The 27,819-nt window shown below is 37.4% G+C and overlaps 1 non-coding gene across 1 annotated transcript; it reads right to left on the bottom strand.

Moving 5' to 3' along the window:
* Positions 1-14,199: 14,199 nt before the first annotated feature.
* Positions 14,200-14,386, bottom strand: LOC123577621. The gene has a single exon (XR_006701969.1). It is a non-coding gene; the product is annotated as a U2 spliceosomal RNA (small nuclear RNA).
* Between the last annotated feature and the right edge of the window lie 13,433 nt (positions 14,387-27,819).

Raw genomic sequence — 27,819 nt, 5'->3', positions numbered from 1 at the left:
ATACATATGTATGGCGTGTATATATACATACATATATATGTGTATACACATGTATATACATTACATATATATATATACACACATATATATGTATATATATCCTACTTTTCTTTATCCATTCATCTAGCAGTGGATACTTAGACTGCTTCCATAATTTGGCTATTGTAAATAATACTGCAATAAACACAGGTATAAATATCTTTTTGAATTAGTGTTTTCATTTTTTTTGGGTAAATACCCAGTAGTGAAATTATTGGATCATAGAATAATTCTATTTTTTTTTTAAGTTTATTTTTACTTACTTTGAGAGGGAGATAGAGAGCAAACAGGGAGGGGCAGAGAAAGAGAGAGACGGAGACAGAATCCGAGGTAGGCTCCAAGCTGCCAGCACAGAGCCTGATGTAGAGCTCGAACTCAGGAACTGTGAGATCATGACCTGAACTGAAGTCAAGAGTTAGACGCTTAACTGACTGAGCCACCCAGGCGTCCCAAGGGTAATTCTGTTTTTAATTTTTTGAGGAAACTCCGTGCTATCTTCCACAGTGGTTGCACCAGTTTGCATTCCCACCAACAGTGCAAGAGGGTTCCTGTTTTCTCCACCTCCTCACCAACATTTGTTGCTTCCTCTGTTTTTACGTTTAGCCACTCTGAAAGGTATGAGGTGATAGCTTACTTTTGATTTGCATTTCCCTGATGCGGAGTGATGTTGAGCATCTTGCCATGTGTGTGTTGGCCATCTGAATGTCTTCTTTGGAGAAATGTCTCCTCGTGTCTTCTGCCCATTCATAATTATTTGTCTTTTGGGTGAATTGTATCAGTTCTTTATATATTTGGGATACTAATCCTTTATGACATAGGTCATTTGCAAATACTTTCTCCGTGTCTTTTAGTTTTGTCGATTATTTCCTTTGCTATGCAAAAGGCTCTTATTTTGATGTAGTCCCAATAGTTTACTTTTGCTTTCCTTTCCTTTGTTTTAGAAACATATCTAGAAAAATGTTGCTATGAAAAAAAAAATGTTGCTATGGCTGATAACAGAGAAATTACTGCCTGTGATCTCTTCTGGGATTTTTATTGTTTCAGGTGTTACATTTAGGTCTTTAATCCATTTTGAGTTTATTTTTGGGTATGGTATGAGAAAGTGGTCCAGTTTGGATCTGATTCTGTTTAAAAACTAAGAATGTCCAGAAGAGAATTTGCCCAAGATTTCACGATCCTGTCGGTCTTTCTGCCTGTAACTGTATGAACTGCCCATACTCCTATGTAAGGCTAATATTTCACTGGGAAATGAACCGCACTCCATTTCCTCCTGAACTCATGCCAGTCAATATTATAATCCCACCACTCCACCAAAACTGCTTTGGTTTACACTTTAAACCAACAATGATCTCATATTGTGAAATCTGATTTCTAACCTAATTTCATTAGTTGGTCTCTCCCTCTACCTTATATTTTTTTCTTTGTTTTGCCACACCCTTTTGGTTTTCCATCTGCTTACTTTACCAGTCTCCTTTTCTGGTTCCTTCTGATCTCCCTGATCTGTAAACATTGGTCTTTGCCTTTTGTTACTCTTTTGATGATTACATTCAGTCTCGGGGCTTTAAAGAGTTTATACACTGATGACTCTAGAATTTTACCTTCAGCTGCACCTTTTCTGTGATGTCAAAAAATAAATCTTCCTGTTATCTTGTAGTCCTTTTAATATTAATTTGCCTACAACCATCCTCTTCCCCCAGGATAGCTGATTCCCTTTTTTCTATCTATTATCATATGACTGTCCATATATTTTATTTTTTTGTGTATTCAGGCAGAGGAATAATAAAGTTTAATGCACTAGAAAAGAAGGTTTATCTGAGCAGGCAGTTTTTATTTCTTTTTAAATATATATCCCTGTACACAACTAGTTCTTGGCATAAAATGGGCGCACAATAAATACTTGTTTTATGATTAAGGATATGGTTGGCCATCTAATTGGGGGAAACGGTAAATTAGAATAACGAGTTTTTATTCCACCTTGCATAGGTGCACATTCTTGACAGCCCACGTTACAAACTTGATCTTTCACTTCATAGGAACATACAGTAAAAAATGGATAACATTCATTCATCCTTTTTTTGTTTCATTCACTCACTCAGTAGATGTTTTCAGTGCTTGCTGTGCTCATCACCACTGGTGTGCTAGGTACTGCATGTAAGGATAACACAACCTCTTTTAATTCCAACTGTAATAGTTTCTCTCTGTGCATATTGTCCCCACTTTTACTCTGTCCCCTATAAGAGGATTATATTCTCCCCACTCCTAAAACGTCTTGAATATGCAATTTGTTTTAGCCAATGAAATGTCAACAGGGCATAGTATGCTAATAAGCCCCAGCAGAAGCTTTAAGAGCTGCATGGGATTCTATGATTGCCCTTTACCTCTGCTGTGGAGATGAGACAGGGCTGCTGTTTCAGTCCAGGTGCGGGAACGGAGGAGATAAGAGACCGCTTTCATATATGTGAGAGAGAAGGAAACACTGGTCACTGTAACCCACTGAAATTTGGGTTCCCTCCGCAGCACAGCTTAGTGGCTTTGGAGAAGTGTCATAGTTTCTCATGTACACACTGGGGACAATAATAATACCTTGTATATCATTTGTGGAGAGGAGCAAATGAGAGATATACATGTGAAAAGGTTCACAAGATTTTTTGCTAATCACATAGTTGTTGGAACTCTAATTATCTGCTATTCCAAGCCCTGGAGGTATCCATGTTTTTTTCTCCCTACCAGTCTTGAAGTGGAAATAGAACACATGAGACACTTTGCATGGGCAAATGATGCTTTTCTCATTCTTATTTACTTAAATAAGGCTGATGTGTAGACCTTTAACGAAGGATATTAGACATAAAAACCATATCCTTAAGACTTTATTCCTTTAAGGTGATGCCCGCCTCACCTCTCTGTCCACACACATTTATTACATAAATCTCACATTTCTTTTCTCTTTCCCCTCACTGTTGCATTATGTTGCACTTAAAGGATTTCTAGTTTGTGTCTGATGTCTTATAACTCCAGGTTAACTTGATAGGGATCCTGAGGAGCATGCGTCCATGGGCGTGAGTGGCAGGGGCTGCACATTGCTGAATTAGTGTGTTCACAAGGTTAAGTGCAGCTCCAGATGCTGCCCTCACTTCCCTAACACAGGAAAGGCATGCCCGTGGTCTGGAAGGAGACCAGTGGGTTAATACCTGTGTTTGGGGGAGGCATGTATATTGTTTCATTAATCTTCACTACAAACTTACCATGCACCTGTCATTATTCCCATTTTACAAGTGAGAAAACTGGGGTTCGTGATGCTGAAGTTTCTTATACACATTGGTGAAAGCCAAAAGCAGCTCCACAACCCAAGGCTCTCCACTGCAAATTCCTCTTTTCCACCTTGTGATTTATCTGGACATGTCATTTTCTATGTGGTGTGAGCTAAGTGCTCATTTTGGCCTTGCGTTTAAACACCCTATTCTTTAGCATGCAGAGGAATCCAGCTTCGGCGAGAACCCTGCATGTGGTTTTGTGGCAAGGGATTTGAGGAGCAGGCAGAGACGGTTGGACGGTGATTATGGTTCTAGTTAATGGTTGTAACGTGTAAAGTGAAACTTTGCTCAGATATGAGGGAGAGACTAAATTTATTTCCACAGCACAGCTTAAAGGGGACTGATAGGAAAATAGGAAACGTCATGAAGGACTGAACGGACTTCCTCTAAGATTAACGCTGGTCAGTATAGAAAATAAGGCAATTCTTAAGAACAGAGTCAATGGCTTCTATAATGCAAGATAGTAACACTATTTGTCTCACTGAGGGACTACTCTCATATTCCCTGCATCTGGACTGTGTAGGTCAGTAATCAGGTGATGGACCTCAGCAGTTTTGATAAATATAGAAATCTGGACTACATTAGCCTTGAAGTTACCTCAAAAATTGGCTGAGGTGGCTTTGGGCAAACCAGGATCCTCAGAAGGGAAATCAGAAGACAAAGACAATTGACATGGATGGAATGGAGCGAGCTGGAGATTTTAACTAATGTGAAGATGTTACCTTTCACCATACACGAGCAAATAAATTTTCTGCTGGAAGACAGCATGATGCAGGGAAAAAAGCTTTGGAGTTGAAAAGATGAGTTCAAATCCAGCCTCTTCCATGTACTAGCTTGGGATCTCAGGAAATCCCTTAAGTCTTTTGTCCTCTTATCAGTTAATATGTGAAAAGTACTTAGAATTTTGGTGCGTAGTAAGCATGTAGCAAACGTCAGCTGTTATTTTTTTTGTGTGTAATAGAGTTGTTACCATCTAGTTGATAGGGTTGTCGAGAATACTAAAAAAGCTTTTTAAATAACTGATAGAGTACTGAGCAATGTAGTCGATAGGCTACCTCAGTATCTACTGGTTCCTTAGCTCCATTAAGTTATCCAAGTGATTCTAATATGTACAGGTTTAGAAATAACCTAATACGCTAAAAGCTGTACCAGGAAGATTAGCTATGATTATATTTACTCAGCACGTACCATGTTTCTATGTTTCAAGATAGTGCTAAGTGCTAAAGAAAGTTTTAAAAATAGAGAAATGGTGTTTGTCCTTAAAAGATACTTAGTAACAACACAGGAAACAAAAGGTGTTGGCAAGGATGTGGAGAAAACAGAAACCCTGTTACACCATTGGTGGGAATGCAAACTGGTGTAGTCACTCGAGGAAACAGTATGGAGGTGCCTCAAAAAGTTAAAAACAGAACTACCCTGCAATCCAGAGATTGCACTACTAGGTATTTACCCAAAGAGTACAAAAACAGCAATTTGAAGGGATGCACGCACCCCAATGCATATAGGAGCATTATCAACAGTAGGATAGGCAAATTAGGGAAAGAGCCCAAATGTCTTTCGACTAATGAATGCATAAAGAAGGAGTGGTATTTATATACAATGGAAAATCACTCAGCCATAAAAAAAAAAAATGAAATCTTGCCATTTGCAACGAGATGAATTGAGCTATATTGTGTTATGCTAAGTGAAATAAAGTAAGAGAAAGAGAAATGATTTCACTCATGTGGAATTTAAGAACAAAAATGAACATGGGGGAAAAAAGGAAAACCAAGAAACAAACTCTTAACTATAGAGAACAAACTGATGGTTATGGGGGGGGGGGGGCATGGGTTAAACAGGTGATGGGGATTAAGGAGTGCTGTGCTTGTGATTAGCACCAGGTATTGTATGTTAAGTGTTGAATCGCTAAATTCTACACTTGAAACTAATATTAACTGTACGTTAACTGGAATTTAAATTAAAAGATACTTTCCAAAATAAAATATGATTTGTGCATTATATAGGTCAGACATTAAGTTCTACAGAGATTGAGAAAAGTTATAGGGTTGGTCCTACTAAGGTAGATGCAAATTAAAAAGATAAATTGGAGTGCCCTACTGGACCTGCCCTGAAGTTGCTCATTGCTTTTTTAATTCTACAATTTGCAATTCAACCTCTTATGGTTTTAGGAAAGGATTGGCTTAAACATTTTTAGAAAGATTGTCTCATTCCCCATGAATAGTGATTTCCTATAGAAAGTTCGTTCTAATTTAAAATATATTTATTTTTATCCTACGTATGAATAAAGAGAGAGATATCCAAGGTACTTTAACCACTTCCCAAAGAAGATTGCAATAGTCATTTATAACTAAGAAATGTTATAATATTTCATATTCATTGTAAGTCCTTATCACTAGATTTTACTGACTTATACTAAAGAGGAATTAGATTTGAGTATTTTTTGACATGTGACAAAATGTCTTCTATAATTGACAAAGAAAAACATTTTACTAACAGAAACAGAATTTTAAACTTGGATGGAAATATTTGTCACAAAGACTTACTCTGACCAGAATTCAGTCAGTGCAGCTTGAGAAAAGAAAATCCTTCCATAAATTTACTATGATGAAAATAAAGGGCTTTTGACCTACTCCTCACAAATATGCAGCCTCCATATCTGGGGACTGATTATAAAAGCTGATGACCAAAGAGTTTAGTGTGGTCTTGAAGCCCTTTTCTTGGAACTTTTAGTCCAAAATCAACAGAATTGGTTATAAACCCTGTGAAAAAATTCAATCATGGAAAATAAGAATCAGAAGTCTGCATTTCCTTACTATGAGTTCATTTAAGAAGAAACGAGTAGTGAGAGGAATTGAGTTCTTCATCTGACATGTTTTTCCCTACTGTGGCATTATGCTAATTAATCATGATACTGGATAGGAGAATAGTCTTTACCAAGGACAGTTATTTCCTATCCTTCCAAACAGACATACTTGGAGTGGAGAAGGATGGAGGGACTCCTACCTCTTGAGCCAGAGAAACTAAATCAATCCTGCTGAACAAGAAGTGACAGATGGCTCCTGTGGAATGGTGCCACTTTTTGTATTGACCAAAGCTTGAATGTGACTCTGCAAGTGGGTGGTAGAAAATGGTGCTAGAAGAAATAGTAAGAAGTGAGGAAATTACAAACCAGAAAACTAGGCTGTTGTAGGATGGAACGTTAAAGTCACCAAAATGAGAGTAGACATAGTTGATTGTAATGAAAGCCTTGGCCCTGCTTCTGCATGGAAAGCAGCACCATTTAAGCCACTTAACTCTTTGTTTTCTTTTTACCCCAGAGTTTTCCCCATCCAGTATTTCCTGCTGCTAAATTCATGTTACTGGAAATCATATTTTGACATTGTTATTCCGTTGTTCACAACCTATTGTGGCCTCTTTGATCCACAGGACTAAGAAAAAAACATTTTCTTATTCTGCATTTCTTGATTGTCTGAAACCCTTAACCTAGCCACCATATGTAAATTGGTTTTCCTATTATCTTTCTAATGTTTCTCTAAAACTGTAATCCTCATAGTAGGCCCTCAAAATTGTTGGCTCTATGAAGAAGTAAATGGTCAAGAAAGGCAGTACTAAGAATATTAAGATGATTCACTAGAAATTATTGGAAGGAAAACTCTACAGAGATTAGTATATTGCTGACTGAATATGATAGGGGAAACTATGGTAGCACAGAATCTGTTGTCTGGTATTTTGACAGTTTTTTTTTTTTTTCCTTTTCCAGGTCATAGCCCTTGACAGAATGTCAACAGATTCTTCTCTACCACCAAACTGTTTTCCTTTTAGCTGTCTATCTCTTAAGGTTCACAGGTAGGCTTTCCATAAAAGAGTGGTTTATTTAGTTCCAAGCAACTTGTCTCTCCATCCTCACCCCTACACTTTTTTTTCTTTTTAAGAGAGAGAGAGCATTAGCAGGGGAGAGTAACGGAGTGGAGGAGAGAATCTTAAGCAGGATCCACACCCAGCACAGAGCCCGATGTGGGGCTCCATCCCACAACCCTGGGATCATGACCTAAGCTGATGTCAAGAGTCAGATGCTCAACTCACTGAGCCACCCACATCCCCACACCCTTAATTTTTTTTTTAAATCTCAATTTTGGCTTCATTTATTTCATAGTTCTACATTACTTTCTCTCTCCATATATGATATCTGAGATTCTATATTCACTGATCCAGTTAGGCTTATCACATTGACTGTCAATAATTCTTACCTGATAAACATTTAGCTTATTTTTATGCCAATATACCTGTTGATTCTGAGGCGGGGGGGGGGGGGGGGAGAGCAACTATCAATCTACTTTAGAATGGTCTTTCCATTAAACGTGAAATATTTTTTTCTGATTATAATTTTAATCTAATTCTATAGTTCATTGTAGAAAATTAGGAAAATACCTAAAGTAAAAACAACATCACTAAATAAAAAGCCACTCACCCTCCTTGCACCCAATGATGAACATTATTTTGTTGTCTGCCTCGCCGGTGTTAAAGTTTTTCTACTTTTTTTTTTATGTAATAGGGTGTGCATTTAAGAAATAAAAAGATGCTAAGATCTCTTTTCCCCACTTCCACCAAAAGGAAAAAGAATCGATTTTCCAGTTACTTCCTCCAAGCCCATTTTGAAAGTCAAGAGTTTTTGGGTTCAGTTCCCTTTCTGAAAATTCAGTGTGTCTCTGAAGGGAGGCATTTGAGAGAAAGAGTCAGGGGAGGGGCACCTGGGTAGCTCAGTCAATTAAGTATCAGTCTCTTGGTTTTGGCTCAGTTGTGAGATCAAGCCCTGCATTGGGCTCTTGGCTGAGAGTGTGAAGCCTGATTTTGATCCTCTCTCTCTTTCTCTCACTGCCCCTCCCCTGAAAATAATTAAATAAACTTAAAAGAAAAAAATGAGTCAGGGGAAATTGAGTTCTTCCCCCTGAAGTGGAGAGATCTCCAGATTGGGAAATAGTTTTGGGATGCCACCTGTGTGCCAGTGGGGGAGCTACTATGACCACTGTCCCTGAAACTTCCAGAAGCAGGTGTGTTTGCAAGACAAATGGTAGGGACCATACTTGATAAGAATATGGTGTGGCTTTAGGAGTAATGAGGAGATGCTAACTATTGTGGATTAATAACTCGGTCCTTACCTATATTTTATGGCACTGCTTAAATTCAGTATTATTTTTAAGTTCCTTTGAGGTAGCAGGAGGCCATAACAATGATAACTTAAATTTTCTAATTATCCAGAGAATGGAGGCTTGGAGGATATTACATTAGAATTAGAAAGATATGGGAATATAGTATTTCCTATAGCCTGATGTTGGTATCTAAAATACATTCTTTTTTAAAAAAAATTTCAATGTCTACTTTTGAGACAGACAGACTGAGCAGGGGAGGGGCAGAGACAGAGACAAGAATCCAAAGCAGGCTCCAGGCTCTGAGCTGCCACCACAGAGCCCAATGCAAGGCTCGAACCCATGAAGTGTGAGATCATGACCTGAGCCGAAGTCAGATGCTTAGCTGACTGAGCCACCCAGGCACCCCAGTACCTAAATGACATTCTATTTGTCTCTCTCTGACTTTTCTTTCTCTGTACGTGTGCGTGCACACACACACATCTGTATACATATGTACATGTTAATGTGTATAAAACTAGTTTCAAGTTATAATTTGTGTCCCAATCTTCAACTTGCTTTAAAAAAATTTAATGATTTCCTGGTTCCAAGTACTCCCACACGCGATTATTTCATGGTTGCTTGGCTCTCTACTATCTATGTAGATGTTGCATACTTTATTATTAATTCTCCTAATTGACATGCTCCTAACGGTGGCTGAACATGGTTGTCTCTAAAATTCCCCTGTTATAAAAGTGCTGCAACAAAGATTCTTTTCACATAAAATTTTGTGTATAGCTTTCATTGTTTATTTAGAATACATACACCCCTGGAAGTGCGATATCAAGATATCACTTGTTGTGCCTAATTCCAAATTACCATCATGTTATTTGTAATAACTTCTATCACACCAACAGTGTGTGAGTATGCCATGTTTTCCCTCATTCCAGAAGGGATTGAAAATTTGAACCACATCAGTTCTGAAGGAAACACTTCTGGTAATCTTTGACAAATTCTAACAAGCCAGAAATGTGGTAGAATAATGGATAAAATAATGGTGCTGTTGTCTGAGTTTTCAAGAAGTAGAATGTGATATTCTGAAAACTGCTCAGTGAACTTGATGTTGATCTTTGGGGATGAACTCTAGAGTAGGTGCATTATTAGAAAGCTTATGAGTCTGGACTTTCATTTGGCTTAGGCAAGTATCTTTCAATGACTAATCACAGCATTACCACAGCCAATTGAATGACATTTGCACCCCCTAATAGAAATCTGTTTAATTAAATGCTGTACTACTGACTATATCTATTTAAAGAATGTCCTTTAATCTTCTTCCTGGATTTGGCAATCCAGATAACTGTTGTTTCAAGATATTCTTGAGTCATGCAGGGTGTTAGGCAATGACTCGTTAATAAGATTGTCTGTGTCTTTGACAAGTCAGTCATGGGGACTGATTGGCCTCAAATAATAACAGCATGAGTAAAAATGGTGGGGGAGTAATATGAAAGTGAGTAATTGAGTAAATATGATTCATTGATTGTCTTTAAAAAGCTATATTAGTATCAAAATAATATTAAAAGCTCATGTCTTATATGATTGTAAGGAACTTAAAAATGAAACCTGGATAAGTGGCCTATTACAAGATGTGAAAGAACCCTCTCTTTGGAAGGTTCTTGCTCCAGCTATGTGCTTGGCTAACTCCAACACTTCAAATCTTGATACAAATACTACCTTCTCAATGGAGCTAATACTAACTCTGCAACATGCCCCATATCCCAGTCCTTCCTATCCTGCTCTACGTTTTCTTTCCTCCACAGCAGGTATCCATTTCTAATATATGATACAGCATGTATGTTTATTACATTTATTATTTATTGTCTCCACTGCTAGCAGGTGAGCTTCAGGACTACCAGAATCTTTCTGTATAACTCAGTGATATAGCCTAAACATCAAGAACGCTTAGAAGGCACTCAAAATATAAGTGTTAGATGAAGTGAACTAAGAACTAAAAGTTTAGTAGTTTGGGTTACCTTAACTAATATGGATTCCACCTGGCTCATGTAGTAAAGAAAGCCATTTCCAAATTCATTTGAACACTGTTGGAAATACTTTCATTGGACTTCAATTTATGCACTTCCATTTAAATCCAGAGAGAGCTAAGCTGTGAGGATGTTCCTTCAGTACCATTAAAAGTGTAATTAAAAAAGTAGTCAAGTGAGTAAAATGAATTCTTACATTTTAGATTACTACTTGTCAAGGATGAAAGCAAACAGTGTAAAATAAAAACAAATTCTAGAATGTGAAAAAATCTTGTAGAACAGTGAGAATAAGTATACTTCTCTATATTGTTTCTAGAAATTATTTTAAAAATAGATATCCCTTTAGGACGCTTTTTGTAAAGTAGCAAAAAAAATTATTTGAAAATGATTTTGTTAAAATGCTCTGCTTTTGTAATCTAGTTTTAGAATATGTTGTTTTGTAGAATATGTTGTTTTGTAAAGCATGTTTCTAGTAGAAAGTTTATGCACTAGAATCAAGTCAGGTTTATTATTTAGTACTTAATACTAGACTTTTTGTAATAATGTAAAAGAAGTTATAAATTCCCCATTATGTTTAAATAGGTTGCTTTTCCACATATGCACATTATACATTTTTAAACAAAGACTTAATAATTACAGACATTTGTCAGTTTTTTGGTCACCAAGCATCAGAACCTCTGTGCCAAATATCTTTAATTCATTCCTCCAGATGAAGTCTCTATCCTTCTTTACCTGTTATCTGTGATAGCAGTATATCTGCTGTATATCACAGTATATCACAGTATATCACATGTCAACATGTTCATATCCCTCTAGGCTAGTTTCTAGATCAGTTTCTCGTTAGGTTTATCCAATGGGAAGCCCTAGGAGGAGATCAGAATGAGGTAAGGGGGTGGGGTGAATATATTTATCTTGCCCAGCTCTCTCCCTGAATGACCATCTTGAGCTGGCTGTCTTCAATCAAAGCTACTGTGCCTTGGTCAGTGTTTCTCTCTAGAGTGATAAGGCTACCAAAATAGCTTATGTGAAATTGTATTTTGTTGGTTAAATCTACATTTTCTAGTGTTGGTTAATACATAATCCCAGCAAAGTTGACCATTGTTTTACATTCCTGTTCCTTTCTCATTTTTGTTAGGTCATGCGATTGTAGAGTTTGCCTAAAAATTCAGAATAACAATTCTTTTGGGTTCTGTGCACTGCAAATAACTTATTTCAGTCTTTAATTTCCTTTTAAGTTCATTTGTGTGTTCTTTATAATGAATACAAATTTAATTTTAATGTGATAATACAATACTAATCCGTTCCTTATGGTTTGTTCTTTTTCTGTGTTTTACTTAAAAGCTTCTTTTCTATCCATGTGCAAAATATAGTTTCTATATTTTCTTCCTAAATTATTAAAATTTTGTTTTGTTTGGGTGGCTCAGTCGACAGAGCATCCACCTTGTGATTTTGGCTCAGAGCATGACCTAGGGTTGTGGGTCAAGTCCCTTGTTGGGCTCCGTGCTGTGTGTGGAGCCTGCTTGGGTCTCGGTCTTTATCTCCTCTCCCTCTCTCTCAGTCTTCCCCCACCCCCCACTCCTCTCCCCCTCTCATGCTCTCTCTCTCTCTCTAAAATTAAAATGTGTGACTTTAAACATTTATTTATTTAGCAACTCAACTCATCAGAAATAGCCATGAAGAAAATGGATAAAATATTGCTGTGTTGTTTCCCTAGCACTCTTTCAAATCCATCTACTATATTGGGAGACTATATTGAATTTTAAAGAACATGAAACTTAGCATTAGAAGACCTTATACTTGATTCTAATCTGCCACTTAGCTGTTCTGTGTCTTTGAGTTACATAATCTCTATTAGCCTCATATTTATTCATTTCTAATTATAACTTCTCACTGGATTAAAATTAAATTCATGTGATTATTACAAATTGTAAAACTACAGGTAAATTTTTTAAGGTTTACTTATTTTTGAGAGAGCGAGAGTGTGAATGAGTGGGAAGGGGCAGAGAGAAAGAGGGAAAGAAAGAATCCCAAGCAAGCTCTGCACTGTCAGGGCAGAGCCTGACAGGTGGCTCGACTTCACGAACTGTGAGACCATGAACTGAGCCAGAAATCAAGTCAGACGTTGATTGAACCACCCAGGCACCTGTACAAAAACATATTTTAATGAATATTCTTTTTTGAATTTCCAAGCAGGGACTTCCTGTTAAAAAATACTGACCAGTGCTCATGTTTCATTCATTGACTGAACTGATATTTATTGATCAGCTTTCAAATGCCAATTTCACTCTTCTTGAGAGCAAATTTTAGAGCCAGGTTAGGTGAAGACAAGAAAAGCAACAGTCATCATTCTACTTCAAAATCACTACACATGAAAAATTTGTTTTGTGTCTCTATGAGATTCAATAACTAAAAATAGAAAAACATTAATTCTTTATCTGCATATTTTGAATATCTTTAATTTCTGTTGAGATCATCTACATGATTATCTACATGATTTTATCCTACTATTGGAGCCAATTACCATATGAGGCCTGTAGACATAGCTAGCACACTGCTACTTTGAAAACCATATAGTAAATAAAAGTGGTCCACACTGGTCTATAAGATGCCCAAAATATCCAGAGCTTGAGCAAGATCAACCAGCCTTTTTGGCTACCACATTAACTGATTCAGAAGGTCTGATGAGCAATTTTATGAACTCTGTGGGGAGCATATGTTGTTATAAATGAAAACATCAGCTGCCAAGTGGTCTACCTTGGTCATTCAGCCTTAGATAAGAAAGCACATACAAATCAGCATGTTCATGTTGTTACCATGGTGACCATTCTGCTAAATGGATATCTTGAAAGATGCTGAGCATAAGACGGTTGTTTTAAAAGCAGGACTGGTAAAACCTATGTTTATATCACAGATTTAGTTTCAGTAGGAATTGAGTTGTGCCCCTATTGTGCGGCCAGATGTTTTATATCACTCTTTTCATAAAGCAGAAAGTCTGCTACACAGGCATTTCTTGTTTATGGATATTAGCATTCAGATGTTTCAACAGAATATTTTAAATTGGTTTCATGTAGTTGTTTGTATTGAGGGAAGAATCTCGGAAATGTATCAACCAAATCTCTGAAATACTGTTGTATATACAAAATTTAGCATCTTAAATTTTTTGTTTATATTTCATTGAGATATAATAGACATAAAACGTGGAAGTTTAAGGTGTGCAGCATGTTGATTTGATACAATTATATATTGCACTATGATTACCACTGTAGCATTAGCAAACACGTCTTTTATGTCCCATAAGTTTGTGGTGAGAACATTTAAGATGTAGTTTTTTAGCAACTTTGAGGTATATAACATGGTGTTGCCAACTATAATCACTGTGTACTGCATCAGATCTCCAGAACTTCTAATTGCAAGTTTGTACCCTTGACAAACATCACCGTCATTCCCCCAGTTCGCAGCCCCTGGCAAACACTATTCTACTCTCTTTGATTCCACATATACTTGATATCATGCAGTATTTGTCATTCTCTGACTTATTTCACTTAGTACAGTGCCCTCAAAGTCCATTCATGTTGCAAATAAGAGGATTTGCTTTTTTCTCATGGTGGAATAATATTCCATTGTATGTATATAACACAACTTCTTCATTAATCTGTTGATGAACACGTAGGTTGTTTACCTATCTTGGTTACCTTGAATATGCAGTGAATATGGGAATACAGATATATTCTTTGACATCCTGTCTCATTTCTTTTGGATGATATATACCCAGAAGTAGGATTTCTTGATCAAATGGTAGTTCTATTTTTAATTTTTTGAGGAAACTTTGTTCTGTATTCCACACTTGATCTTAGCCAAAAGGCCGAGAAGCGATCTGTATTCTATAGTGACTGAACCAATTTCTGTTGATATACTGAACAGTGCACAAAGTTTCCTGTTTTTCCACATCCTCATCATCACTTGCTGTCTCTTCTTGATAGCTAGTCTAACAGCGGTAAGATTGAATCCCATTGTTGTTTTGATTGGCATTTTCCCTGATTAGTGATGTTGAATATCTTTTCATGTATCTAACCTGTTGGCCATGTGTGGAAAAATGTCTGTTTAGTTTTTCTTTGGAAGACCTGAATCTTCTTTGGAAAAAAGTCTATTCAGTTTCTCTGTCAGTTTTTTAAATTATCGTTTTATTATTGACTTGTATGAGTTCTTTATATATCGTGGATACTAACTACTTATCCAATATGTGGTTTACCAAGATTTTCACCCATTCCATATGTTGCTTTTTCATATTGTCAATGATTTCATTTGCTATGCAGAGGCTTTTTAGTTTGGTAAGTCCCACTTGTTTGTTTTTGATGTTGTTGCTTGTGCTTTAGATCTTACATTCAAAAAAATTATTGCTGAAGACCAATGTGAAGGAGGTTTTTCTCTGTTTGCTCAAGGAACTCCACAGTTTTAGATTTTATGTTTAAATTTTAACACATTTTAATTTTTATGAGTGATGTAAGATACAGATTCAATTTCATTCTTCTCTGATTATCCAGTTTCTCCAACACCATTTATTGAAGAGACTGTTTTCCTGTTGAATATTCTTGGCTCCCTTAACAAACATCAGTTAACTGTGTATGTGTGGGTTTATTTCAGGGCGCATTCTATTCTATTTCGTTGGTGTGCAGGGGTCTATTTTTTATGCCAGTACCATACTGTTTTGGTTACAATAACTTTGTAGTATAGTTTGAAATCAGGAAATGTGATACCTCCAGCTTTGTTTACTTTCTCAAGATTGCTTTGGCTATTTGAGGTTGTATGAGATGCCATACAAATTTTAGGACTTTTGTTTTTCTCTTGCCTTGAAGAGTATGTCTGATGTTGAGGGCTTACTGTCTTGTCATCAAGTCAAATGGCTTTCTCTAGTGTATAAAAGCAGTAACACGTTATTAAACATTTTTGTTAGTGTGTTTTGTCTAATTTAGACAACTATTTAAATTGTCTAATGTATGAAATACTGAGAATGAAAAGTATATTAAAATCAAGTGCTATGTATATAAGCACCATTATGTTTTTTCATTTTTTATCATAAGTGTAGTTTTAAATTCCCTTCCCCCACCCCCATCCAGCTCTGATAACCATCAATTTGTTCTCTATAATTAAGCTTGTTTTTTGATTTGTCTTTTTTTTCCTTTGCTCGTTTTTTTCTTAAATTCCATATGAGTGAGACCATAAAGAATTTGTCTTTCTGACTTATTTCATTTAGCATTATACTCTCAAGCTGTATCCATTTTGTTGCAAATGGCAAGATTTTATAGCTTTTTATGGCTGAATAACAGTCCTTTGTGTGTGTGTGTGTGTATAAAACTTTATCCACTTATCTGGATGGACACTTGGGCTGCTTCCATAGTTTGGCTTTTGTAAATAATGCTTCAATAAACATAGGGGTGCGTGTATCCCTTTGAATTGGTGTTTTTGTATTTTTGAGGTAAATACTCAGTAGTGCAATTCCTGGATTGTAGGGTGGTTCCATTTTTAATTTTTTGAGGAAATTCCACAGTGTTTTACATAGTGGCTGTACCAGTTTGCTTTCCTACCAATGGTGCAAGAGGGTTCCTTTTTCTACACATCCTCACCAAAACTTGTTTCTTGTATTTTTGACTTTAGCCATTCTGCAAGGTATGAGTTAATAGCTCATTATGTATTTTTTATTTTTTACTTTTTTTAAGGTTCAATTTAAAAAAATTTTTTTTTTCAACGTTTATTTATTTTTGGGACAGAGAGAGACAGAGCATGAACGGGGGAGGGGCAGAGAAAGAGGGAGACACAGAATCAGAAACAGGCTCCAGGCTCTGAGCCATCAGCCCAGAGCCTGACGCGGGGCTCGAACTCACAGACCGCGAGATCGTGACCTGGCTGAAGTCGGACGCTTAACCGACTGCGCCACCCAGGCGCCCCTAAGGTTCAATTTTTAATCTCCCCACCCGATGTGTGGCTTGAACTTACAACCCTGAGATTAAGAGTAGCACATGCCACTGACTGAGCCAGCCAGGTGCCCCTTGTGGTTTTGATTTGCATTTCTCTAATGATGAGTGATGTTGAATGTCTTCACATGTGTCTGTTGGCCATCTGTGTATTGTCTTTAGAGAAACGTCTATTAATGTCTTCTGCCCATTTTTAAATTGAACTATTTGTTTTTTGGGTGTTGAATTGTATCAGGTTTTTGAAATATTCATTTATTTTGAGAGAGATCTAGAGAGATACAGTGCATGAGCAGGGGGCAGGGGCAAAGAGAGAATCCAAAGCAGACTCCATGTTATCAGTGCAAAGCTTGATGTGGGCTCGAATCCACGAACCATGAGATCATGACCTGAGCCAAAATGAAGAGTCAGAAGATTAACCACTGAGCCACCCAGGCACCCGATTTGTAACAGTTCTTTATATATTTTGGATATTAACCCTTTATCAGATATGTCATTTGCAAATATTGTCTGCCATTCAGTAGGTTGTCTTTTAATTTTGTTGATTGTTTTCTTTGCTGTGCAGAAGCTTTTTATTTTGATGTAGTCCTGATAGTTTATTTTTGCTTTTATCTCCCTTGCTTCAGGAGATGCATCTGGAAAAATGTTGCTATACTGATGTCAGAGAGATTATTGCCTCTGCTCTCTTCAATGTTTTTATGGTTTTAGGTCTCACATTTAGGTCTTTAATCCATTTTGAGTTTATTTTTGTGTATGGTGAAAGAAAGTGGTCCAGTTTCATTGTTCATCATGTGGACGCCCAGTGTTCCCAGTACCATTCTTTGAAGAGACGGTCTTTTTCCCATTATATATTCATTCCTCCTTTGTCAAAGATTGACTGTATAATTGTGGCTTTATTTCTGGGTTTTCTTTTCCATTGATCTTTGTGTCTATTTTTATACTAGTACCATACTGTTTTCATTACTCCCACTTTGTAATATAACTTGAAATCTGGAATTGTGAAACCCCCAGTTTTGTTTTTCTTTACCAAGATCGCTTTGGCCTTTCAAGATCTTTTGTGGTTTCATACAAATTTTAGGATCGTTTGTTCTAGTTCTGTGAAAAATACTGTTGGTGTTTTGATAGGGATTGCATTAAATGTGTAGATTGCGGGGCGCCTGGGTGGCGCAGTCGGTTAAGCGTCCGACTTCAGCCAGGTCACGATCTCGCGGTCCGTGAGTTTGAGCCCCGCGTCAGGCTCTGGGCTGATGGCTCAGAGCCTGGAGCCTGCTTCCGATTCTGTGTCTCCCTCTCTCTCTGCCCCTCCCCCGTTCATGCTCTGTCTCTCTCTGTCCCAAAAATAAATAAACATTGAAAAAAAAATTAAAAAAAAAAATGTGTAGATTGCTTTGAGTGATACAGATATTTTAACAGTATTTGTTCTTCCAGTTCATGAGCATGTCAAGTCTTTCCATTTCTCTGTGTTTGAATTTCTGTCATCAGTGTTTTTATAGTTTTCAGAGTACAGGTCTTTTACCTCTTTGGGTTAACTTTGTTTCTAGATGTTTATTGCTTTTGATCCAGTTGTAAATGTTTTTATTTAACATTTTAATCATTTTTGATAGCATGAGCAAGGTGGAAGGCAAAGAGAAAGGGAGACAGAGGATCTGAAGCAGGTTCTGTGCTGACAGCAGCAAGCCCCATGCGGGGCTTGAACTCATAAACTGCAAGATAATACCCTGAGCTTAAGTCAGAGGCTCAACCGACTGTGCCATCCAGGCACCCCCAAATGATTGTTTTCTTAATTTCACTTTCTGATGCTTCGTTATTAGTGTATAGGAATGCAACAGTTTTCTATACGTTGATTTTATATCCTGTGACTTTACTGAATTCATTTATCAGTTCTAGTTGTTGTTTAGTGTAGTCTTTAGGGTTTTCTGTAGATAGTATCATGTCATCTGCAAAAAGAGCTTCCTTTCTTTCTTACCAATTTGGATGCCTGTAGGATTGTTTTGTATCTGTGAAAATGCCACTAGAATTTTGATAGGGATTGCACTGAACCTATAGATGGCTTTGGGTAGTATGATACTATTCTATTATAGCTTAATCTAGTGTTTTCTCTGCGTGTCTGTCACTCCCAAGACAAGTATCATCAGTGCCTAGTGCTGTTTCTACATAGAAACAAGGAGGTTATAGTCGGTTACATATACTTCTAAGTGGAGCTCACTGCTACTAGTTCTCATTCCAACAAAAAATAATTGGCTTGTCTGTAAGAATGACTTGGGTCACAGTAGGAGGAATTTCTTTTTTTTTTTTTTAATTTTTTTTTTTAACGTTTATTTATTTTTGAGACAGAGACAGAGCATGAACGGGGGAGGGTCAGAGAGAGGGAGACATAGAATCCGAAACAAGCTCCAGGCTCTGAGCTGTCAGCACAGAGCCCCACGCGGGGCTCGAACTCATGGACCGCGAGATCATGACCTGACCTGAAGTCGGCCGCTTAACCGACTGAGCCACCCAGGCGCCCCAGGAATTTGTTTCTTGATGAGGGGCTAGGCAAGGATATAATTTATCATCCCAACAGGGTTGATTTTGAGAGTGAAAGAAGATGCAAAAATGATTTTAAAATTGTGATTTTTGAAATACGAACCAAATAGTCACATCATATTGATAAAAGTCTAAAGTAGTTTTCTTGAAAATCTGTTTTCAAAAAAAAATGTTTAAGTACATAAATGGAGGAAAATATACCATGCTAGCACTACTTTAAAAAAAAAAAAAACAGATTAACTATATTAATTTCAGAAAGAGTAGACTTGGGAGCAAGGAGACCTAATTCCTCACATGTATGTAACTAACAAAACAATGTCAATTTAAATGAGGCAAAAACTAATAGAATTGCAAGGAAAAACAGATGAATCAAGTATCCTAGCTGGAGCCTCATCATACCTTTATCAGAAGTAGACTGATCTAGCAGGCAGAATACCAAGAAATTAAGTAAAATAGTAGGCAATAATAACACCATCGATCTACTGGATATAATTGACCATCTATAGACTACTTATTCTGATGACAAAAGAACAATCCCCTCAAGCTCAGATAGAACATTCTGGGCCATACGACCTACCTTAAATTGAAAAGAATACAGTGTCTGCCTCCGAATCAAAATGGCATTAAACTAGAAATTGGCAGAAGGATAAGTGGAAAATCCCAGAATACCTAGAAATTAAATAACACATGGGTTAAAAAAGAAATCTCAAGAGCAATTAAAATCTATTTTAAACTAACTGAAAATCAAAACATACCAATTTGTGGAATGCCCCCAAAACAGCCCCTAGCGGGAAATTCATAGCATATGATATATATATTAGAAAAAAAAAAAAAAGGAAAAAAGAGCTAAAATCAATATTCTAAGCTTATACTTTGAGAAACCAGAAAAAGAGCAAATCTGAAGTGAGCAGAAGGAAAAATTAGAGCAGAATCAATGAAATGGAAAATAGGAACTCGGAGAAAATCAAGAATATGAAAAAATGGTTCCTTGAAAGGGTTAACAAAATTGATATGACCTGTTGGTTTTTTTTTTTTTAAGTAAGTGAATTTAAGTTAGAATTTTTGAAGACTTTCTATAGAACATATGGACAGAAAAATCTACTTAAATCACTATTTGAGTTTCCCCGAAGACCCGTAAAACTTACACACAAGTGATTTTTATCTTAGACATGGGTTTGGTAAGTCTGAGAAGAATCCTAGCAAGAGAAGTGCTTCATAGGTGAGAGATGTTGTTTGGGATTTTTTCGTTGGTTTTAAATAACATGAAAGAGAATAGTTGTACAAACTTAAACACAGGTCTGGCCAACACCACAGGAAGAGAAAAAAGGGTAATTATGTAGTGGCAACATGGTATAGTGCAGAAGAAGGGTGGATGAACTTAGGCAACTCACCCCACCTGTCTGGGCCTTTCCTCATCAGTAAGATGAGAATAGTGTCCTACTTCTCATGTACAACTGCAGTGGACTTTGATGAATGTACTGTGCCAAGGTCATTAAAATTTTTGAGCAGGAACAAAAGAGGAAGGAAACACCATGCATCAGATGAGATGCAAATGTATCAGCCATAAAACACTTAGGATACCCTGTGAGGAGCTAAATGAGCCTGCCTTGGTAAAGCATCCCGTTTGAGGAATTTATCTTAACTTCTTCTCTGTGGCATGTAGTCTTTTATTCTTGGTCCTTTTTTGGGTAATTTCCTCTCATGCCACCAGTGAGTTGACACATCAGGAACATGTGTCATAGTACAATATTAAAAGATATTATGCCTGAGGGGGTGCCTGTGTGGCTCAGTTGGCTAAGCATCCGACTATGGCTCAGGTCATGATCTCGGAGTTCATGAGTTCGAGCCCCACATAAGGCTCTGTACTGACTGTGCAGAGCCTACTTGGGATATTCATTCATTCTCTCTCTCTCTCCCTCTCTCTCTCTCTCTCTGCCCGTATCCCCCCCCCCCCAAAAAATAAACAAATTTAGAAAAAGACAGTATGCCTGAGCTAGTCCGTTCTAATGCTTAATGAGAAAAAGCCCATTCCTTCTTAAATAATCATTGTTAGCCCTTGATGTCAATATTAGGGAGTAGACTAAGGGTAGAAAATGAGAAGGCCCTAGGACATATTTTAACTAAAAATCTGCCTTACATGTTCTCAGGCCTTTCTGTTATATATCCTTTCTACCTCCTTTACCTGAGGTCCTTGGGAAACCCATGCTGTCAGAATGTCCTAAGACACTATGACGCTAAGATTTCTCAACCTGACCTGCTGTACTTCTCAAAAGGCCACAAATTCCTACCTCCCACTTGCACTCAAAACCTCCATGTTTTCTCTACAGCTAGCTCAGACCTGCGTATGGCAAAAAGATGCTGCTTAAACCACTTCACGGAAAGATTTAAATGACTGATCCTTGACAGCCCCGCCCACCTAGCCAAGATATTTGCATTTGAGGAAGAGGAAGCTTGTTAACTGAAATAGGTCATCAGTGAAATGGTTAGATGACATATCAAAGGGAAGAGTGGGGGAGGGGGAATCAGACTTTGACAGGAAAAGAGATTTAGGGAAAAATAGAAGAAATTAAACTCAATTTTGTCTGGCTGTCTGATTCCCAAGGGTGGTTTACTCTGGTCTCACAAATACTTCAGTGTATCAAGGTTAATACCAATGGTTCTCACGCTGCAATGCAAATAAGGGTGAATGTGCGTGTCCACATAGGTGTGTGAGTGTGTGTGTGTAGGTATAAAGGAAGCTAGTTTGATGACAGGGACAATAGTGTTGAATTCTTGTAGACTGAGGCCTGCCCACTTTTGATGCCTGATTGTGGTTTAAAATAAAAATCTAGCATTTACATGGAAGGTCGTAAATGTGAAAGAGACATTTTCTTCTGTTTGACTAATTGTGTCGTGTGTCAGTAAGAGACAGCACAGGGCAACATTGGGATGACTGTATTGGTTAAGCTTTGCTGAGCAACAAACCACCCTACAATATAGTGCCTTAAAGCAGTAATTCTTCATTTTCTCATGATTCTGTGGGTCAGCAATTTGAGATGAGCTCTGGTTTGTATGTACTGATTTTGCCTGGGCTCACCTATAAGGCAGCAGTTGGATAGGGGCTGGATTGTTTAAGGCAGACTCATTCAACATGCCTTGGATTATGTGGGCTTTCAGCTGTATACCTTCAATGTCCTCCACATAATGTCGCCATCAGGCTAGCTTAGACTCATTCACATGATAACACTAATTCCAGGAAGGCAAGAATTGAAGCTTTAAAGTTGCTCCTGGCCGGGATGCCCGGGTGGCTCAGTTGGTTAAGTGTCCGACTTTGGCCTAAGTCATGATCTCATGGTCCATGAGTTTGGGCCCCACATCGGGCTCTGTGCTGACAGCTCGGAGTCTGGAGCCTGCTTTGGATTCTGTATCTCCGTCTCTCTCTGCCCCTCCCCCATTTGTTATCGTTCTCTCTCTCTCTCTCTCTCTCTCTCTCTCTCTCTCTCTCTCTCAAAAATAAACATTAAAAAAAAATGGGGCGCCTGGGTGGCGCAGTCGGTTAAGCGTCTGACTTCAGCCAGGTCATGATCTCGCGGTCCGTGAGTTCGAGCCCCACGTCAGGCTCTGGGCTGATGGCTCAGAGCCTGGAGCCTGTTTCCGATTCTGTGTCTCCCTCTCTCTCTGCCCCTCCCCCGTTCATGCTCTGTCTCTCTCTGTCCCAAAAATAAATAAACGTTGAAAAAAAAAAACAAAACTGTGGCCAAGGCTCAGAATATATGAAGTGTTACTTCTCACTTCTGTCACATTCTGTTTACCAAAGCAAGTAGCAGAGCAGCTAGAATGTAGGGATGGATGGAGAAAGAGCCCCACTACTTGATGAAGCCAGCTGCAAAGAGCCACTTTCTAACCTTAGAAATAATAGCACAAAAGGTTTTAAGGGATTTTCTATTTGAGGTGTTTGCTTTATTTTTTTCCCCATCCTCTCTTTAGTCCAATGAGATTTTCTTTTAATTTGTTCAAAAGTCACAGTAGGAAGGCTCATGTTCCAATTATAAACTAGGCTTATGAGAACTGAGATGTTAGGTTGCTGATTATCCCATTTTAGGGAAAGTGAACAAAGCTGGACTTTATAGTTTTTAGAACATTACAGGAATGATATGTGATCTGTCTTTTCCAATAAATGGTCTCTAGTGGCACTCTTTGGAGGAAGTATAATCACTAAAAATTCATTATGTATCTCCCAAAGTTTTTATTTTAAACTGTTTGACCAGATGTGCCAAGTTATTTGCTTTACACATTTTCCAAATATTGACTTCTTTAAAGGATGTGTTTAGCTTGCATCCCTTGGGACACAGATTTATATTTCCTTACCACTCTTAATAAGGCTTGAAAGCTATTTTTTTTTGGTTGAACATCTTATTTTCATTTTTCAGGGTAAAAGGAAAACTGTTTATGGGACTATTTTATTAGTGTTTGTAATGAGAACATGTATAAGAAGCTTTGATTTCTTGTGGTAAGCTTCTGGTTGTGGTTAATTAGGGAATGAATGTCAGAGCTACAATTATGTTCTGAGAAGCTCATCTAAGTGTCTCCAAATCTAGCTTTGCATGACCTGGCTGTGCTTGTAAAATAAGGAATCAGAGACTCGGTCTATGATTGGCCCTAGAATCAGCAGTTTTGAAGAAGAACAAATAACTGTTTTGAGTCTCACCTTCCAAACAATGGAGATAGGGGGTATAATGGGAACAGGACCTGTCGTAAGACAATAGAGCAAAAGAGCAGCCTCTGGATACCGAAGGGTCCTTGTCCCTTCAGAGTGTAGTCTTGTACTGCAGTCTTTTCCATCTGTTTTTGTCCTATCAAAAGTACAATGCTTTGGGGGTAAGAGTTCTGATTACATGTATGACAACTTCTCTTCCCCATAATGCCAAATTTATGATTATAATCTAGTCCTCAAGGATTCTTTCATTCTGTTTCGTTTTGTTTCCAGATACATTTTCATGTGTGTGCTCTCTCGCTGTCTCTCTCTCTCTTTTTACTCATTTCTATTTTTGTTTTCTGGCACAATAAAAAATTTTTGATTAAAAAAATGAAAAATGAATATTCCTCCTATGACTTGAGTTGGATTATATAGAAAGTCAACATGACCACCTATGCTAAACCATCTATTGTTCTAGCAAAAAGCAAAACTTCCAATGAATATGTATCATTTGCAAACCATATCTCAAAATCAAGAGACGTTTTCTACTTGAGCTGATTTAAATAAATCTGATGTATACATTTTTTACATCGCTTAGCTCATTTGATGGAAACAATGAGCTCAAGGAAAGTGAGTTCCTGTTGCCGTTAGAAGTATCTGTTTCTCCAGTGTGTGCTACTAAATAAGATAATGTCTAATGATGTTTCTATGACTCACTGGACATTGTATACTTAAAAGACTCTTTGTCACAAGTGTAAATAGTTCATAATATCTCACACAAGATATTTATCATTTCATAAATGTCATCTCTTGAGAAGTCCCAAAAAGTTGGTCGTCTTAGTTCCATTCTAAAAATATTGCAACAAACTTACTGAGATTAAGTATAACCCTATGAAATTTTTTTCTCGATTTTACATTTATTCTTTATACATTTAATCCCACTACGAATGGTGCCACACACATTCACCTACTTTACTTCCTCAATTTAATTTTTACTTTGTTATGGCTATGTCACTATCAGTTGCAGCTGAATCCTTTGACATACAATGATGACATGTCCTTTCTTATAAATGAACGTAACAGCTACATTTATGTTCTGAGAAGTTGACCTAGATGTCTTGAGCTCTACTTCTGCATGACCTGGCCATGCCTGTAAAACAAGATAATCAGAGATGCAATCTATGAGGTGTTATTGACTATAAGTTGTACGTATTTAAGGTATGTAGTGTGGTATATGGGGTGATGGAGTTATAGGATACAAAGTTTCAGTTAATGATGAAAAACTTCTTGAGATCTCCTGTACAATATGGTAACTATCGTTAACAATATTGTATAAAAGATTTGCTAAACGAGTATCCTCATCTTGTGTCCTCACCACATGTACCAAAAATGGTAAATACATGAAATTATGAATATGTTAATTAGCTTGATTGTGGTAATCATTACACAAGGAATCTTTCATCGTCCTGCTTCTATTCCAAATCTGCCTTTTCTTTCCAGTTCCTGTTCGGCTTCTCACATCCAAAATTGATCTTCATATTACCAAATCTGATAGTCATTTTTCTATGCTTGTTTTATTTGCCTTCTAAGGAACAGTTAGTATCACTGGTCACTGTATCCTTTCTGAAGTTTTTTCTGGTTTCTGTGATGCAGTCTTTGCTGGACTCTGTTTCCTTGTTAACTCAGTACTTCTGCTTGAACTCTGAATGCTGGCATTTCCCAAATCAGCCTTGCAATTCCTTTTTTTTCTAGCTTCACTCTCTCACTACACAGTCTTATCCACTTTCATGATGTTAAATGCCAACTGTGCCCTGACTTTCACATTTTTACCACTAGCCCTGGTATAATCCTGGAATTAGATTAGAACACTTCTACTTAACAATTAGATGTCTAATAGGTGTCTTAAATCTAACAAGATCAAAACAGAACTGTTGACTCTGCAACCTGTTCCTCTCTCTGCTTTCCCCAATTCAAAACAGCATCATCCTTCTCCTGGTTTACTCAAACTAAAAATCCAGGCACCATTTTTTAAATTTTTTCCCCATCTCAAATTAAACCAATAACAAAGTTTACTTACTTTATCTCCACCATGTATTCAGAATCCATCCACACTTTCTATTTCAAAGTCTACCCAGGTCCAGTCTGCTCTTATCCCTTACCTCACCTACTATTGCATTGACCTTTTCTCCTTATTCCATGATTGGATACTATTTTTTGTTTGTTTCTTATCACTAGAGAAATTTTTTTTAACGTTTATTCATTTTCGAGACAGAGACAGAGTGCGAGAAGGGGAGGAGCAGAGAGAGGGAAACACAGAATCTGAAGCAGGCTTCAGGCTCCAAGCTGTCAGCACAGAGCCCGATGAGGGGCTGGAACTCAAAAACAGGAGATCATGATCTGAGCCAAAGTCAGACACTTAACTGACTGAGCCACCAAGGCATCCCTCACTAGTGAAACTTTTAAACATACACAAAACTAGGGAGAACATTACAATGAATCCCCATGAAAACTTCCTCTAGTTTCAATAATTAATACCCTCCCAGTCTTGTTTCGTCTGTTGTCTTCACTTTCTCTTTCCCAATCGATGCAGTGTTGTAAAAGAAAGCACAGACTTTATTTAATTTCACTGTAAATATTCCAGTATGTATCAGTAGCAGAAAGTGACGTATGTTTTTGGCATAACTATAACACCACTATACACTTACCAAAAACACCAGGAATTCTATTACATCATTCAGTGTTCAGCCCACTCTTAAATTTCCTAGGTAGTGTCCAAAATATCTTCGTATGGTTGTTCTGTTTTAATAAATCTTCAGGTAAGGTCCACACTTTGCATATGGTTCTTGGGTCACTTTTAATTTAGAATGTCCTCTCTTATATCTTCCATTTGTTAAACCGGTTTATTGGTCCTATAGTGTTAACTGCATTCTGGATTGGCTGATTGAATCTTCATAGTTCTTTAAACATACTTATCTCTCCATGTTTTTTTTTTTTTTCCTTAGATTGTTAGATTGAAAGACTTGATTATATTCAGGTCCGGTTTAGTTTGGACCTTACAGGTGATGTGCTGTGTACTTTCAGTTGTATCATACCAGGACTATCTAATATCTGGTTGTCCCCCTTGAAGTGATAATGAGATTAATCTGTGGAGCTCCCGTGATAACAGATTGGTCCACTAGTTATACAATTCCCAAATAACTTTTTTTTTCTTTTTTTAGGATTCCTCCACCTTTTTCTTTTTAGCTTGAAATGGCTACAATTTGATTCAATTTTTATTTGAGAAGAAACTATAAAACAATGTTTTTTAGTTTTTGTTGTTTGTTTGTTTTTTGTACCAAATAACTTTTTGTTTAAGTGTTCTAGGAACCAGGGATGGCCACTGCCTAGATCCATGATTTCAGTATTGGTTACAAAAAGCAATTTTAAAAGATTTGTCCTTTTACCTGCATATATTGACTGAAATTCCTCTATAAAGAACTTTCCCTCAGTAACTATATTATCCTGAAAGCCACTTTATATAGGAAAGATAAGATGAATGTTTGATGTTTGCTCTTTGTTTACCAATTTTCAGAATAATGAGCCAGTGCTTTGGAAACTTACAAGAAGAAAATTTTTACATTTTTTTGTTTTTATTGTCATTATGAATTTGCATGTTTGATGGGTGTGAGTCTATGAAATCTACTTCATATTATTTACCCCATTACAATGTTACTCCTCCATTTTTTTTAAGTTCATTCATTTTGAGAGGGACAGAGTGAGTGGGGGCAGGACAGAGAGAGAGGGGGAGAGAGAATCCCAAGCAGGCTCTGCACTGTCAGCATGGAGCCCGATGGGGACTCAGACTCTGGAAATGGGAGATCATGATCTGAGCAGAAACCAAGACTTGGATGCTTAACCGACTGAGCCATCCAGGCACCCCTCACAATGTTACTTTTATAATACATTCACTGCCCTGCAGCCAGTGTGCTCTTTGAAAAATTCAAATCACATGATGCCTGTCTGTCACTTACTATTCTCCAGTGTTTCGCCATTACAATTGAAATGTTCCCCAAATTCTTTACCCTAGAAAGACCTACCTAGCCTCCCCTGCTTAGTTTTCTGACTTGACTCATACAGATCTCCCTCTTCAGCATTAGTGCT

The sequence above is a fragment of the Leopardus geoffroyi genome, chromosome D2 (genome assembly GCF_018350155.1).
Source record: "Leopardus geoffroyi isolate Oge1 chromosome D2, O.geoffroyi_Oge1_pat1.0, whole genome shotgun sequence".
Classification (NCBI taxonomy): Eukaryota; Metazoa; Chordata; class Mammalia; order Carnivora; family Felidae; genus Leopardus; species Leopardus geoffroyi.
Note: the sequence above shows the minus strand (reverse complement) of the source record. Positions and strands in the feature narration are given on the sequence as shown.